Raw genomic sequence first — 16,888 nt, 5'->3', positions numbered from 1 at the left:
CAAAAACCAATTGCGATTTAGCTACTGACCTCTGGTCAGAGCGAAACCAGAAGTTTGCTTTAAGTGCAGCTAATGTCTGTCTTAAAGGATTAAAATGCACTTTAACAACTCTCCCTGGTCATGCAGACTTGAGTGCAACTTTTGAGTGTCAGGGTTCGGTGTCTTGGACTGTGCTTTGGTGGGCAGTCACAACAAGCAGATGTGACTCTCAACTCTGCCAGGACAGCTTTTTTCAATGTTGTGGCCCTGGTACTGAAACAGGAAATCGGCTAACTGACTCTTGAAGTTCACTTCTTCTGTCTAGGGCTCAGGGAAGACATTTCCTCCAACAGAGCATCAAACCACAGTCCTCTCTTTGCTAGTCCAGGGACAGCAGGTTCAGTCCAGTCTTTGCTGCAGCCTTTCTTTGCCAGGCCAAAGGAATGGCAGAGCAGTCCTCCTTTGGTCTTCTCTCCAGTCCAGACATGACCAGAGGCCTGGGTGCCAGGTGTGCCACTTTTATGCCCTCCAATTGCCCTTGTGGGATGTGGTAACTACTAGCTAATGGGGTTCCAGTCCCCCTCCCACCTGATGGCTTCCTGCAAAGTGTGGCATCTAGCTATTCTACAGAGTAAAATTCCTTCCAGTCCCAAGATGGCAGGACCCACCTCTCGGTGTGTGGAGCTTGGTAGCCCCCGCTGGAGGTGTGGCTACCAGAGGGCTACACGCTCACTGGAAAAGCAGTTTGGCAACATTTTTCATTTCTCTGTACCTGATGCCAGCCTGTTTACCAGAAGAAAAGAGAACTACAAGAGGGAAAAGGGAGGTACTGTCCGGTCCAGTGTACACCCTCCTGATAACGTAAAACAATGCTATCAAAGTACACTGTTCCAACGTGTTGGATACCATATAAGCAATTAGGTGGGGGGTCATCAGGTCATCAAACACATTAGCTTGTTAGAAGCAAGTGCCCTCACTCACCAATAGGTGACATGTTTCATCGTCGGTATTGCTCGTCGTCAGGCCAGCGCTGCAAACCCTGATGGGTCCCGCAGGAGTTAGCACAGCTGAGTTGTCAGTGCCCAACACTGTGCTTGCCAATGTCAAAGCTTGCCCTTCCAAGGTAAAAATGGCAATTTACTGTTAGGACATATAAAAGCACATGTCCTACTTTTTAACATACAGAACACTTCCTTAGGGCAAATACAGGTCTAACTTAGAGGTGAACAATGTATATATATTAAAAAGGAAAGCTTGGACTTTCTGATTAGGTCAAGTGGCAAAGTGGAATTAGCAGTTCAAGTCTACTCTGCCAGTCTGCAGGGACAGGCTCGGTAACATGTACTTTGTCACACTCAGGGTGGCACAATACGTGCTTTAGTCCAGGAAGGCCACTTTCACTTATAGGCCCTGGGTACCCTTGGCACCATATACTAGGGTGTTCTAAGTAAATTAACTTATGCCGACTGGGCATAGGCCTATTACAAATACAATTTGAAGAGTCAGAGTTGATAAACCAGCAGCATCAGTCAAAAACTTTGGGGGTGATCATGCAAGAGGAGGCGTTTCCTTACACCACCTTGTCAGGCAGCAGAGATCTATTTCAGCAACCCATACCCACACCATGGCTGTAACAGACTCTTCACACCTTAAACTTTTTTACCTGATATTTTTGCAATAGTTTCTTAACTAATAAATTACATTTTTAAACAGAGCACGAGTTGGGTTTACACGAGGGTGGGCAGCATCAACTCACCGTTTTGATAGGGTGGATACTGTTCTTTTGCCAACAAGTTGAGCTCCATTGAAATATCCTGAACTTGACACAATGTAGTTTTCTGACACCGGGACACATTCAGAGACACCTACGCATTGTCTGCTTTAATTCAGAGCAAAAACGTGTAGGCAGTGAGGGAGCTTTCTTATTTTCACCTCCAGGTAGGCCCAAGCGAAACTTCTGAATTAAAAGGCCATCAGCCCTACTGCTGTTTAACTAGTTTCCTGGCTGGGAGCCATCCTGGGCCTCTCACCTGGGTGCTAGGACACTAGAGGGGAAAGAAAGGGACACAGCTTGCTATCATTTCATAAGTACTTAAGAGAAATTTTGATTAGGAAGCAAGCTTTTGACTTTGTTCAGTCACTATATATGAGAGATATGCATGCACTGTAGGAATGTCAGATATATCGGTTGATACAATTATTTATACAAATAACAATTTAAATACTACATTTTTATTATTTAAATCATTTTACAGTGCCACTCATCCCAATTTAGAGTGTCAGGGCATTTTACTTCACATGCCTACAGTATACATAGACAATAAATAATATGTGTTTAAATCAATGTAGTGGATGTCTCACATAAGACAATGTTGGATGAACAACAGTCGCCTGAAACTCAACTCCGACAAGACGGAAGTCCTCATCCTCGGACGCACTCCCTCAGCCTGGAACGACTCATGGTGGCCCTCCGTCCTCGGACCCCCACCCACCCCTGCCAGCCACGCAAGAAACCTCGGCTTCATCCTGGACTCCGCCCCACCATGTCCAAACAGGTCAGCGCCGTCTCCTCCTCCTGTTTCAACACCCTTCGAATGCTCCGCAGAATCTTCAAGTGGATTCCAACAGAAACCAGAAAGACGGTGACCCAGGCCCTCGTCAGCAGCAGACTTGACTACGGCAACGCACTCTACACAGGCATCCCAACCAAAGACATCAAACGCCTCCAACGTATCCAAAATGCCTCCGCCCGACTGATCCTCAACATACCCCGCCGAAGTCACATCTCCCCTCACCTAAAGGAACTCCACTGGCTCCCGGTAGACAAGAGGATCACCTTCAAACTCCTGACCCATGCTCACAAGGCACTTCACAACACCGGACCTTCCTACCTCAACACCAGACTCAACTTCTACACTCCAACACGTCAACTCCGATCCGCCAACCTCGCCCTCGCCATCGTACCCCGAATCCAGCGCAAGACATCCGGCGGCAGATCCTTCTCCTTCCTCGCCGCCAAGACCTGGAACTCTCTCCCCACATCTCTTCGCCAGGACCTCCTCGCATTCAGAAGGCTCCTCAAGACCTGGCTCTTCGACCGCTAAACCAGCAGCGCTCCCCCCCCCCCCCCCCCTCAGCGCCTCAAAACCCTGACGGGTACATAGCGCGCTTTATAAATACTATGATTGATTGATTGATTGGTTACAAGGAGCGAAAGCCACATTTCATCCTTCATACAGTGGCGGCTACTCCTCTATGACGGAGGAGCCTCGCCCCCTGCCAGAAGCAGCCGCTGCAACCCTTTTACTAGAAAATGATAATAAACTACTTTTATTACAATTTTGTAGTAAAAGGAGCTGGGCATTGGGAGTGACAGCTATAGAGGGACCTGCACAGAGCACTTCCCTCAGTGCGCAATGTGTGTTTGGCCGTCTGTCTTGGGCCGGCCAAACACACATGCGCACTCTGCTTTCTCTGGCCTGGCACTGTGTTTCCGGGCTGGAGATAGCAGGCACAGGCTCCCAGTTTGCCTGGGAAAGCCCTGGCTGGGCGCTCATAGCCAATCCTAACGCTGCTCTGAGCAGCGTCATGATTGGCCGCAGGGCAGACTGGGAGCCTGTGCTTGCCTGCTGAGGAGGCAGAGGAGCATCCGCTGAGGTACGTTTTTAAAGGTATTTTTTAAAGTTTATTAATATTCACCCTCTGCCCCCGTGCGCAGTCCCGTCCCCTGTAACTCTGGTGAGCCTCGACTGCCTTCATAGTTTACTGTGTTGAGTTATAAGGATTGCAGCTCATGAACTGCAAGCAACAAAACTAATTCTTTGTTAAAATCAGTAATTCCACTTACCTATCTACATAAAGTAAAGATCTGCCATCTGCATGTAACATCGTGTACGTTGCAGGAGACACATTAACCCTCTATGTTACGTTGAGTCAAAGCTGGAACTAGAAAGAACTCAGATCTCATCAGGAAATGCATTATCCATCATAGTTATATTACCATTAATATTATCAACTGAGATTTACTGGACACATAAAGAATTCTTGGGCACACAAAAATCTCTGCAGCCGCTCTACCCCCCTAAGATTTAAAAATGCAAACTTTGCAATATGTTAAGCTAGAACAGATTTACTATCATGTTTCTCCTTGTTGCCTTTATGGAAGTTTTAAAAAAAATTTAAAGGTTGACTCTGAGACCGCTTTCCATGACTCTGATCCTTATGACTCCATTTTCATTGTCAAATCTTGACCCCCACTTTATCGGTTCCGGGAGTAAAGTTATTCCAGGTCCACCACTGCTGTCAAGATCACTCACAGAGCTGTAGCAAGGCTAGAAAACTGTTTCAAGCATACCTTACACCTGACCTGTGATTTTACCCAGTATGCCCAGAGCCAGAATCCCAGAAGAAATCATCAGGAAGCATGTAGAACAATATCCGCTCTGCGATTCTCCCAGAATGCAGTGCGCCAGGAAACTGTAAGATCAACATTCGCTGCACACCATTTTAAAAGGTCAGCAGCCATAATGTTTGCTCAGGAGGCCCCACACCTACCTTGGCCTCCCAGCCCTTGCCTTCCATGAGAGCTGGAGCACACGCTACACATGAACAAGAAGAGGAAGAAGCCAGACAGGGGTTGGTGGTGGGAAAATGTTGGCTATATTCAAGCACTCATTCCAGCTCTTAGTAAGCGCTACTATCCCAGCCAGAATTCACCCCATCCCACTTGCAAAGAATTACTGAGTCTTATCATTGGACACAATGCTGCCCCTGTGGTGCGGCACCTGCTTGGCATGCTGTTCAATTCCAAGCAAATGTTTCCCACTGCACAAGCTTGGCTAGTGGTACCATTACAACCACCCAGGCCACAGTCTTGCTTTCAACTGCTGTCTTCTTTGGAAGTGGATGAGCTAACAAAGGAACAGGGAGGGCCGTGCATTAACTGAGCTGTGAAACTGGCAAATAATTCATGCAATGAATACAAAGTCACTTCACAGTTCAAAAAAGTGTATTTCTTTAAAATGCAGAAATGTCTCAGCATTGTATTTCAGATTATATTGCTGCATTGACAGTCATTTAATAAAAGTGATAGCTTAAAGTTGGTGAGAACTTTGAAACATTCATGCCCTAACAACAATGCTATTAACGAACTAAGAGGCAAGTCAGTTGTCATGATCACCCTATATATGGTCTAGATTCTTATTGTATATACAGCAACATTATAGTCTATTAAATGTAACTCAGGAGAAATATTTTCCTAGATTCACACATTTTGGTCAAGTGAGGAATGCAAAATTGATCCCAAGTTTTCTGCTTTCTCATTCTGCAATTCTGCCACTAGTTGAGCATTGCTTTATTTTTCCTGTTTACGTTAAAAGTTACTGCCCTGTCTTTAATTCATGGTGTATGATGTCAGAGGGTGAGTGGCAGGTAGAAGCCACATGTGAGTCATTTGCCATGTGAACTTTATCTGTATCCTAGATTCTTATTATACATGGAGCAGCTTTATAATCCACTACTTTAAACCCAAGAGAGAGATTTGCCCAGGATTACACAATTTGGCCAAGTGTGGAAGCTGGGAATGATCCCCGGGTTTTCACTTTCACATTGTTCAGTTCAGTCACTTGAAGGGCATTTCTTTCTCCAGTTTTACATCAAAGGTTATTGCTTTGTCTTTAATTTTTGGCGCATGTGCTTGAGCCTGGGCAGCAGGCAGAAGCCACATGCAAGTCAGTTATTGGCCTAGATTCCTATTAGACACGGAACATTATATCACTTGGAAGAGTTAAGTGCCTACCACTCATAGCTCAGCCCCCAGTTAAGCTTCCACCATATGTTTGTGAGAGTGCATAGGCCAATGTACATATGTTACACTTGTCAAAGAGAAACAATTGGTCAGTACAACAGATTGATGCACACTTATTTGCCAACTTGTAGAAATCGCATGCGTGTTGCTTCTGTCGTCCATGCGGCATCTATGGATTTCTCACTTCAATTAAGGGCTGTCTCACATACTCCTGATTGCTCTGCCACTACCCAAATGATTCAGTTTTGAGCAGAATTATATAAATCTGTCACACCACAACAAACAATGATTTCCAAACATTTGTAACAATGTGCTTTATTTACCAGTTTCAATCACTAAATGTTGAAGAGCTGAAGACGAGTTGTGTTTTTATAGCTCTGAGAATTTAAGAGCGCTGAATATGGCTGTGTTAAAGTTTGTCAAGTTATTACCCTGACTGGGTTTGGCTGGTTTTGTTATTTGCTCTTTCAACGCTGCAGAGTTTTCGATGTACTGTATCATAACACAATAACACAGGGTAGCTTTCCTGTTACAAAGTCCTTACGTCTGATGTAGTACAGCTATGTTCTGTATGAGATGAAAGATCATGTGTACTTACAATGGGCTGGGAAATTCAGGTGAGTTTGGGTGAATAGCAGATCCCATATGTCAGAGTTTTATAAGTATGTAGGCCTTCTCCAGTGTACCATGTTAGCAGTGTAACATGTCTAAGGAACTGCAAAGTTCTTATTAGCAGGCATAGTATAATTTCCCTTCTGATTCCTGGCTTCAGTTCAGGGTATCTTGTTTTCCTATGCAGACTAGAGATAGTTCCTTGTGGAGGTGAATAATCTCTTGAAAGTGCTAGTTGGCACTAGAAAAGCATGTGTCCTTTTATTGAATTAACTACATCACCATGTTCTTCAGAACCTTGAACACTGAGTAGCTTACACTTACTTTGATGTAGAGACCTATTACTAATGAATTAATGGTCCATTCTTTGTGTGAATAATATTTTTGCATTGATTCCAGGGTGAGCTGTCCTTCGGTTGCACTGGTGAATGTAAGGCTAGTTCAAATGTGGTCATGCAAACAATAAAAATATGGCAGGTGTCTACTGCTAAATTTGGAGGGGACAACCTTTTGGGGGGCAGTGTGTAATTTGTGAAACCAGAAATGCAGAGCATCAGATGTTTTCTTAGGGTCCCTTTGCTGAATGCCAGGGTTGTCATTACCCTTTCTCACACTACCCAACACTTGTTTTAATTTTCTCATTCTTTCAAGTTCTTTTTTCATCCACTTTTCTGTAGTCATAATGTTGTTCTATCTATCTTCCCCTAGTGTCTTCTCTTTTGTGAAAAATGTCCTAAAATGAGTGCGGGTACACACCACACTTTAAGTGGTGGGTGTGGCTGGGAAAGCATACTTCACATAGAGAGCATAGGAAGCTAAAGCAATCACGTTTACATGGAAATGTGCTGTGCATGGAATAGTAATTCTTGTGGGGTGGACTGGAGGTTGAGTGAGTTTGTTCAATCCTTGAGTAAAGGAAATTTTACTCCGCCAAAAATCAAAAATCCACAATTGTTTTACTTGTTTGTGTATCTTAGTATCTTACAAAAGCATGAGTACTCTTCTGCCTAAATCAGGAGTATATATATATATATATATATATATATATATATATATATATATATATATATATTTATATATATTTCTTGTTCCTTGGCTTCATGTTTCACTTCACATTCTCTGCAAGCATGCTGGATGACTTCCAAACATGTCAAGACCGGCGCTAACTTTGTCCTCTGCCTTGGCCGCTGATCTATCTGACAAATTTCATCCAATTTCTGCAGTACCGAGGGTCTCACTCTAGTCAATGTATTATCTTAGCTTTAGATGTTCCTAATTCAACTCTGTGGTTCAAATTACATCAGATTTTCCCAATGATGAAAGTTTGAGGTGCCGTTGCTATGAATCAAACATATCTGTATGCTATATATAGGTCCCTGCAGTGATAGTCTTTTAACACAATCAACCAAATGATTAGTTCACTACTCCGTTCAATATTTTACTTTGTATATTTAAACCTTTTAGGGATTTAAAAAGCCCCCCAATTTATAGTTTCTTTACTATTGTCGACCACTTGATTCTTGGATGCAGAACTATTCTTCCTCTGTGCTTTAACTACTTTTTCTTAAGGTATTGTAAGGTGTGGGTTTAAAGCTGAAGGAGAGCATCCACAGAGCAATTTATGTATGCTCTGCAAGAGCTGGCTCTCCATTTACTGAAGGAGTACTCTAATCCTTATAATACATGTTCACCTCATTATCTTTTCCACAACCATTTAAATACTCAGGACAGATTTAGGACCTGGCTTGCGTCACTCTTGCATCACGCAATGTGGTGCAAGAACAACACAAACCTGAAGTGAGATTTATAAAGCCATGCAAGGCCACATTACATGGCCCTGCATGGCTTCATAAATCTCCAGTAATGTAACACAGCGCTAATTGCTGTGTTAGATTGCTCTGCACCAGGGAGGTATGTCTTTGGGTGTTGCATGGGTGTTCCTGTGCAACATCCATGGATTTTGATGCATTCCCAGATTTACAAGAACTTATAAACCTGAGAATGTGCCAAAAAGATACACGTCCCCAGGAGAAGCGTAGCAAGGATAAATATCTTTATTTCCCCCCTTTTTTCATCTTTCCATGTGTGCTGCATTCAGCAGCACACATGGAAAGAGTAAAAAGCATTGTTTTTGTGCAGGAAGGTGTTCCTTCCTGCACGAAACCACCCTGTGTACAACTCAGGCACTTTTGCACCATAGTGCAAGGGTGCCTGCATTGGTGCTAGGCTGCCAAAAGGGCACCTGTGCTGGTGGAAAGGACAGAAATGTGCCATATTGGATTAATACGGAGCATTCTGTCCTTTCCCTGTGACACAGGGCAGCGCAAGGAGGTGACTTGATGTCCTGCCCTGCGCCACAAAGCACATAAATATGGACCTTTGTTCGTAGCTCTTTATTATGAAAGATAGAGTATTCTTGCAAACATGAACATTTAAAATAGAATCCCTAGTGAAAATTTCTACACATCAAAAAATGCTGTTATATATTTCTTGCAAAAAGATATTAGAATTAGTTTACTACAAGTTATTTAAAAAAGGAACAGTAGCTCAGAATGTGTAAAAAATGCAGAAAGATACTAACTTTTCTATAATTACCTAAGGAGTGCAAAAAATAAGCCTGTTGCCATAAATATCTCCTTTTTGCTTATCACTCTACAACTACAACATAGGGCAGGAGAGAGAAAAGCAATGTTTAGTTTTCATTCTTTAAACAGCTACTTTAATTTTGCCCTATGACTTAACTTGCCTTTCTCCTGGGCTTCTGGCTCTGGCAGCAGGCATTGTGACTCCAGAACTCAAATGTAATAAGCTCTAATGTAATTTCTTTATATTCGGTAACTGCGAGCATCAGAAGTCACCAACTGTAAAGAAATTAGAGACCTTTTTTATACAGAATTGCATAATCCTGTGTATTATAAACCTATATCAGAAGGTTTGGAGACTATGGGCCTCATTATGAGTTTGGCGGGGTCTGAAGCCGCCCGCCAAACTCTTATCGCCATCAGGCCACTTGTGCGGCCTGAACCCTGCCGGCCCTATTTTGAGTTCCCTGCTGTGCCGGCAGGCGGCAACAGTGTTTCTGCCCACTGGCTTGGTGGGGAACAGGGCCTTAACATTGCAGTCGGCTCCTAATGGAGCTGGCTGCAATGTAGTGGTGTGTCGGGTACAGCAGCACCCATTGCGCATTCCACTGGCCATAATTCGGGCAGTGGAATGCGCAACAGAACTGTGCCAAGTGCATGGGCAGTGCAGGGGTCCCCCGAGTCCCCCATTCCACCAGCCTTTCCATGCCATGAACTTGGTAATGTCACCCACATGACACTGTCTGGTATTGCTCGTCTTTCTTCACTAATGTCCATAGAGCTAATAGGCCTCCGCCTCTTTGGAATCCATTGCCATATGTCAGCAGAGGGCTGATTGCTAACCACCATGTGGATGATAGTCTAGGAAGGCAGATCCTACTGCCCATCACAACCAAAGAAACCAGACACATGGGATATTTTAAAGTTATTTTGTCACCCAAATGTTGCGGACTCGATAATATTAAATGCCTCACTAATTACTCATTTCTCATGGCTAAACATACTGTTGCAAAATAGCATGCTCCATAATGTCTGAGTTAATAAAGGTGCATGATATCCAGTTATAATTGTATCTTTCCTAGGAAATATTGTTTGCCATGTGCAGAATACCAAACGCAGTGTCCATCTTGCATATTTTTGATAATGGTCAAACAATGCTAAAATTGTCAATGCATATAACGGTGCTATGATGGATAGGTTAATATATTATACAGATTTGATATTCAACATTGTAGTTTCTACCATTGTAATGCAATGCAGGAATTGTGCTTTAGTATTGGTGCCAAGTTTAATATGCCTAGTTTGTAGAACTTAGGGTCTGGTGCCAAATTTGTAAAAAAGAATAAGCCCCAGGGCCCCTGCGTGAGAGGCCCTGGCAGCTTGCACAACTCATTGCCCCTGCCTGCACTGACATTGAGTGTACTAACAGAACTACTAACAACTTCTAACCATCACAGTCCTGCGAGTATGACAATTCAGTCTAACCCAGGCACCCAAAGCTAGAAGAATGGCTTGGGCAGCAAGTATTAATCACTTATAACGTATATTGAATTAATAGGCAACTATTGTGTTCATCTCGAAGTAGACAAACAGTGCCACCATGACGCAGGCTGTCATAAGTGCTGTTGTTGATTATTAAGTATTGGTTCCCAGCACCGGAAATCACAGGCTCAAATTAAGCACTGTTTGGGCTTGATTTCGAGTTTGGTGAATGGGTTACCTTGTCCACAAGTACCGTTGGATACAATGCACTTATAATACGGTGACCGGGATATCCATCAAGTTTTTAACAGGCTAACCCGTCTGTTGGACTATAAAACAGGCCCTTAGTGGCTTGTCTACTGCAGTTAGCCAGACACCAAATTGCATCCATATTTGGGCTGTTAATTCCCTACACAGGAAAGTACTGGTAAGCTTTCATTTGTTAAATCTTGTAATGCTCTCAAATGTTCTCATGACTGACCTGCTACACGTAAGTGTGATGTCTTAAGATCTGATGTCATTTCTTGTGATGTCACTTTCTGTGAGGCCATGTGTCATGATGCCACTTCCTGTGATGTCATTTCCTGTGATAAATGCAAAAGGAACAGTTGATGGACGGAATGTAGACCAAATCAAACATTCACCCCCAGTCACAGATCTGGGTTTAATCCATCAGTTCTTTTGCTCACCATGCCATTCCAGTTTGGACCCAGCCATGTGCAAATCAGTCTTGACCCTGTTCCCCATGGGAACAGTCCAGCCCGAACTGCCAGGCCAGGTCCTCCCTGGACCAGAAACAAGCATCCTGGGACCAGTTTTGGGGTATCACCCCTGTGATGACACACGTGATGTTGCACACTGTGATGTCACTTGCATGCTGTCTAACTTATTTAGTCCACCCACTAAACTTTTTAGGACTTGTGCCCTGTTTTAAAAGATGTCAATTAAGCAGAATGTTACAAGTTTAGTATTCATCCTTTTCCTTTCACATATATATATATGAGAATTACTTAGGCTGAAAAAGTGGGGGCCTCAAAAAGGGTGTGGCCTATATAATTAAGGATGTGGCTTAAAACATGTAAACTAAAATCCTTTGCTTCCCATGACATGCCACCCAACCTATATTTTGGTGCGTCTCTGTAAGATATCTGTTGTTGCATCGAAGGCATATGACACACTGATAGACTTGCACCTACAACCAGCTAAACCTATTTGCTTTGTCAATGCTTGCTAGCCATATCAAATACATGAGTAACAACAGTTTTGGTGTGATTAATTGGAATTGAAAATGTTTCACTTCTAAAAATAAGAGACTGAATTCTACATTACTTAGGGCGGTGGAAGGGGTAGTGGTCTTCGGAGTGTCCAAGTCACTCTCCTTCCCATTACTTTCATCTCCAGTCTCTCTGTTAGACACACCCTTTGTCTCTCCACCGCTATCTGAAATACTCCGTTCATGTATCTCACATCTCATCTCTTTGTTCTTCTGCATCTTCTTTTCAGTCTCTCCTGCATGTACTTCCTTGCATCTCCCACACTTCCCCATCCCCCACACAAAACACACACGCTCACTTGTATGCATGCTTTTCTGTTACTTTCGTTCTGTCAATATTTCGACAGCTGTGTACGTCCTTCACACACGTTTGCACAAAATCACAGTTACAACTGCTGCATGTGTTTGTTCGTCTGTCTTCAAAGAGGCCAAGGATTGAGCATATTTTCTGAAAACCTTGATGATCCACTGGCAGGTACTGTGGGAAATTGACATTGCTTTCAGCACAAACTCCAGAGCTCTCAATCCTGTGCCATCATAAACTCCGACCCACAACCTGAAAATATCATGCACACCTAGATTCGCCTCACACACTATGCAACGCTTTACATGTGCTGGGTCCTGTCGGTGCTCAGCACCGGTAGTTCTAACTAGCATTGGAAATGCAGTAGGTCTCACATTTGCTTGAGTTACATTTATTGGCATTGTAAGTGACAATGAGGGTCATTACAACATTGGCGGTAAAAGCCGCTTACCGCCGTGCAGAAGACTGCCAACACACCGCGGCCGCGGAATACCGCCACTGCCATTATGACCCACAGCTCAGAATCCGCCAAAATCCAGACACCCACACAAGTCTGCCACACCAAAGGTCAGTGATAAACTGGCGATAACAAAACCGACACCGTCACGCCAACAGGAAGACGCCCACAATATCACACTATCACGACCCACGAATCCACGCAGCGGTCTTGCAACCGCGGTATTCCACACACCGCCGCGCAAAAAATACACACACATTTACAAAACACAACCACATTGGACAAATCGAAATACACACACCTCATACACATACACACACCACTCCCACACATCCAATACAATATAAAACACACACCCAAATCACCCACAAACCCTTATGACAACAATTGCGACAGAAGGCCAGAGAGAGGCACCACCAGAAAGAACAATAGCATCCACAGGCACTCAACACCATCACTCACACAACATCCAAGCACCTCACACAACACACCTCTAAATATCACCCCACACATCACAACACACACCACCCCACACATCACCCACATCACCCCATGGCACAGCAAAGACACACCAGGTTTTCTGATGAGGAGCTCAGGGTCATGGTGGAAGAAATCATCCGGGTAGAGCCACAGCTATTTGGATCACAGGTGCAGCACACCACCATAGTTAGGAAGATGGAGCTATGGCGAAGAATCATGGACAGGGTCAACGCAGTGGGACAGCACCCAAGAACTAGGGATGACATCATGAAGAGGTGGAACGACCTACGGGGGAAGGTGCATTCCGTGGTCTCAAGACACCAGATTGTGGTTCAGAGGTCTGGCAGCAGACCCCCACCTCCTCCCCCAGAACTCACAACATGGGAGGAGCAGGTCTTGGCCATACTGCATCCTGAGGGCCTCGCAGGAGTAGCTGGAGTTATGGACTCTGGTAAGACAAATCTTTCACTACTTCATCCTCCACCCACCTGCATGCTATCACATACCCCCACCCTCGCCAACTCCTCACATATGTCCCAATATCACAAACCACACATCCCAAACCCAAGCCCTGCATGTAACACCAAAGCATGGACACCCATCACCAAAGCAGGTCCACTGCACATACCCATACACCCCCCTAAACCATTATCACACAAGGTCCCACACAAGAATGCAAGCACTGGGGTACAGGGTCACCCACCCATTGCACACCATGGCACACACAGATGCAATAATCATGATTTTACACCCCTGCAAGACCCCTACCCAATGTCACCGGACAGGAGGGTCCAGACATGTCCACTCCTCCACAGAAGAGGCCCACAGTAATGACAGCAGCTCTGTCCAACTGGATCTAGATGACCAGCCCGGCCCATCTGGGACCTCGGGACAGTCGGTTCACCTCACACTGGCACAGGCCACTATAGAGCTTCCCCCCTCTGGAAACATCAGCACAGCACCCACCCAGCGGGCCCATACCTTTGTCCCCAGGACACGTCAAGCAGCAGTGGGTCCACCACTACCGGGAACCCAGGCTAACCCAACAACACCAGGGACCTGGGGGCAGTGGTAGTGGGCACACAGTTCAGTGGACAGAGGCCCAGTAACACAGGGGAACTGGGAGGGCTGCTGTGCGAGAGGGGGAGGACAGGCCCAGTGAACCCACTCTCCACGAGGCACTCTCCAACATCATGGGAGCATACCACCATTCCCAGGAGACGATGGCAACAGTACTGGCCAAGTTTCAGGAGACCCAGCGGCTGCAGGAGGAACAGTATTTGGGGTTCAGGGAGGAACTCAAGTCCATCAATTCCACCCTGGACACCATTGTAGGGGTGCTGAAGGAACTCGTTAACACCAGGAGGGAAACTGTGGCACAACAAGGGGCCCCTGACACTAGCCTGGACGATGAACTGCCCACCACCTCCGCCGGCGCTAGTGGACAGGAGGCACCGCCACAGGACCACAACACCAGCACCCCACCCCCTGCAAATGGAGAACCACCCCGCAAGCAGTCCCTGAGATCCAGGACAAAGACAGAGAAAAATGCCAAGACCCCCGCCAAGAAATGAGACCACCCTGATTGTCATCCTTCTATCCCACTTTGTCACCCTGTCCATCCATAAACTGCCCCAGCTCCACTTCCTATGCCCCTTCGGACAATGCACCTGTGAGACTAATAACTGGACTCTGCCATGGACATTCCTCCACCATCACCCCTGACCATTTTACAACCCCCTCCACTATTTTGCACTTAAATAAACACCCTTGAATCACAAAACAATCTGGAGTCAGTCTGTACTTTCACAAATGTGTATTAGCAATAACAGTGGAAAAATGCTATATCCAATGTAATGTCAACATACCTATGTCACACAGCTCTAGTCCATGCGAAAACAAATCAGAGGTCACACAGTGGGACCCACGTCTGTGAAATCGAAAGGGAAAGTGACAACTCAGTGTCCATACACTGGGTGAAAATGACAGACAGATGAGAGGTAGACGAATTAAATCAGATGTAGCAGGCAGTGTTGTCTTCTTACCTGTGTCTCACTGGAAGTATTGCTGGATCACCGTGCTCCTGTTGTCTATGTCCTCTTCTTCTGCCTCCTCGTCTTCACTGTCCACAGACTCCACAGCTGCCACAAGACCTCCATCTGGACCATCCTCCTGCAGAAAAGGCACCTGTCGTCACAAAGCCAAGTTGTGAAGCATACAGCAGGCCACGATGATCTGGCACACCTTCTTTGGTGAGTAGAATAGGGAACCACCTGTCATATGGAGGCACCTGAACCTGGCCTTCAGGAGGCTGAAGGTCCTCTCTATAATCCTCCTAGTTCACCCATGTGCCTCATTGTAGTGTTCCTCTGCCTTTGTCCTGGGATTCCTCACTGGGGTCAGTAGCCATGACAGGTTGGGGTAACCAGAGTCACCTGCAAATGGCGAGGGACAATTGTTAGACACACACTAACTCTTAGGGACATCCCCAGACCCAGACACCTAGTCAAACTGTATTGGGTCCATGTCCTCACCTAATAGCCACACACGGTGCCTCTGGAGTTGCCCCATCACATAAGGGATGCTGCTATTCCTCAGAATATAAGCGTCATGCACAGAGCCAGGAAATTTGGCATTGACATGGGAGATGTACTGGTCTGCCAAACACACCATCTGCACATTCATAGAATGGTAACTCTTCCGGTTTTTGTACACCTGTTCACTCCTGCGGGGGGGACCAAGGCCACATGTGTCCCATCAATGGCACCTATGATGTTGGGGATATGTCCCAGGGCATAGAAGCCACCTTTCACTGTGGGCAAATACTCCACCTGAGGGAAAACTATGTAGCTGCGCATTTGTTTCAGCAGGGCAGACAACACTCTGGACAACATGTTGGAAAACATAGGCTGGGACATCCCTGATGCTATGGCCACTGTTGTTTGAAAAGACCCACTTGCTAGGAAATGGAGTACTGACAGCACCTGCCCTAGAGGGGGGATTCCTGTGGGAAGGCGGATAGCTGACATCAGGTCTGGCTCCAACTGGGCACACAGTTCCTGGATTGTGGTACGATCAAGTCTGTAGGTGGTAATTACATGTTGCTCCTCCATTGTCGACAGGTCCACCAGCGGTCTGTACACCGGAGGATGCCGCCATCTCCTCACATGCCATAGCGGACGTACTCTAGGGAGGAGAACAGCGAGCAGAGAGTCAACCAACACTGAGGTACGTAAACACAACTTCATCGGAAAATGTTTTAAAATCGACATATGGCTGTATTAGTGTTTAAGCAAGGCCTAGATATGTGTGATGCAGTCAAAAAAATGCCACGTGGCCCCCTGAAATGGTGTCTGCCTTACCTGTAATGTTGGACAAGGGGATATGAGGTAACTGCGCTGGCATTGTACACCGTCCCGGTAGGCGGTCGAAGACCGCGGCGCAATCCTGCATTGGTTAACATTGGACCCTATGGGTCCGAGGAGCCAATGACGATGTACGCCGGCGGTGACGGTATGCACCGCCACGGACGTCACTGCCATTTTCTCTCTGTTCAATCACTTGATACCTGATCTTCGACAGGAGAGGACCTACACTGCAAGTGCTGCTGTGACCTCAGTCTGGAAGAGACAATGGCTCGTGTGTCTGGGGAAGGGCCCCTGCCTTCAGCACGGAGGAGTTGGAGAAACTGGTGGATGGGGTCCTCCCCCAGTACACGCTACTCTACGGTCCTCCAGACAAACAGGTGAGTACACTGTGAGCCTGCTGAATGGGCAATGGCTGTTTGGAGTGGTGTGGATGAAAGATAGGGGGGGAGAATGATGTGTGCATGAAACAACGGTGAGTGTATGTGCGTCATGGCAAGGGTAGGGATGCGGGCCAATGACTGTGACGGTGCGGATGGTTATATCTT

This window comes from Pleurodeles waltl, chromosome 9, assembly GCF_031143425.1.
Source record: "Pleurodeles waltl isolate 20211129_DDA chromosome 9, aPleWal1.hap1.20221129, whole genome shotgun sequence".
Classification (NCBI taxonomy): domain Eukaryota; kingdom Metazoa; phylum Chordata; class Amphibia; order Caudata; family Salamandridae; genus Pleurodeles; species Pleurodeles waltl.
Note: the sequence above shows the minus strand (reverse complement) of the source record.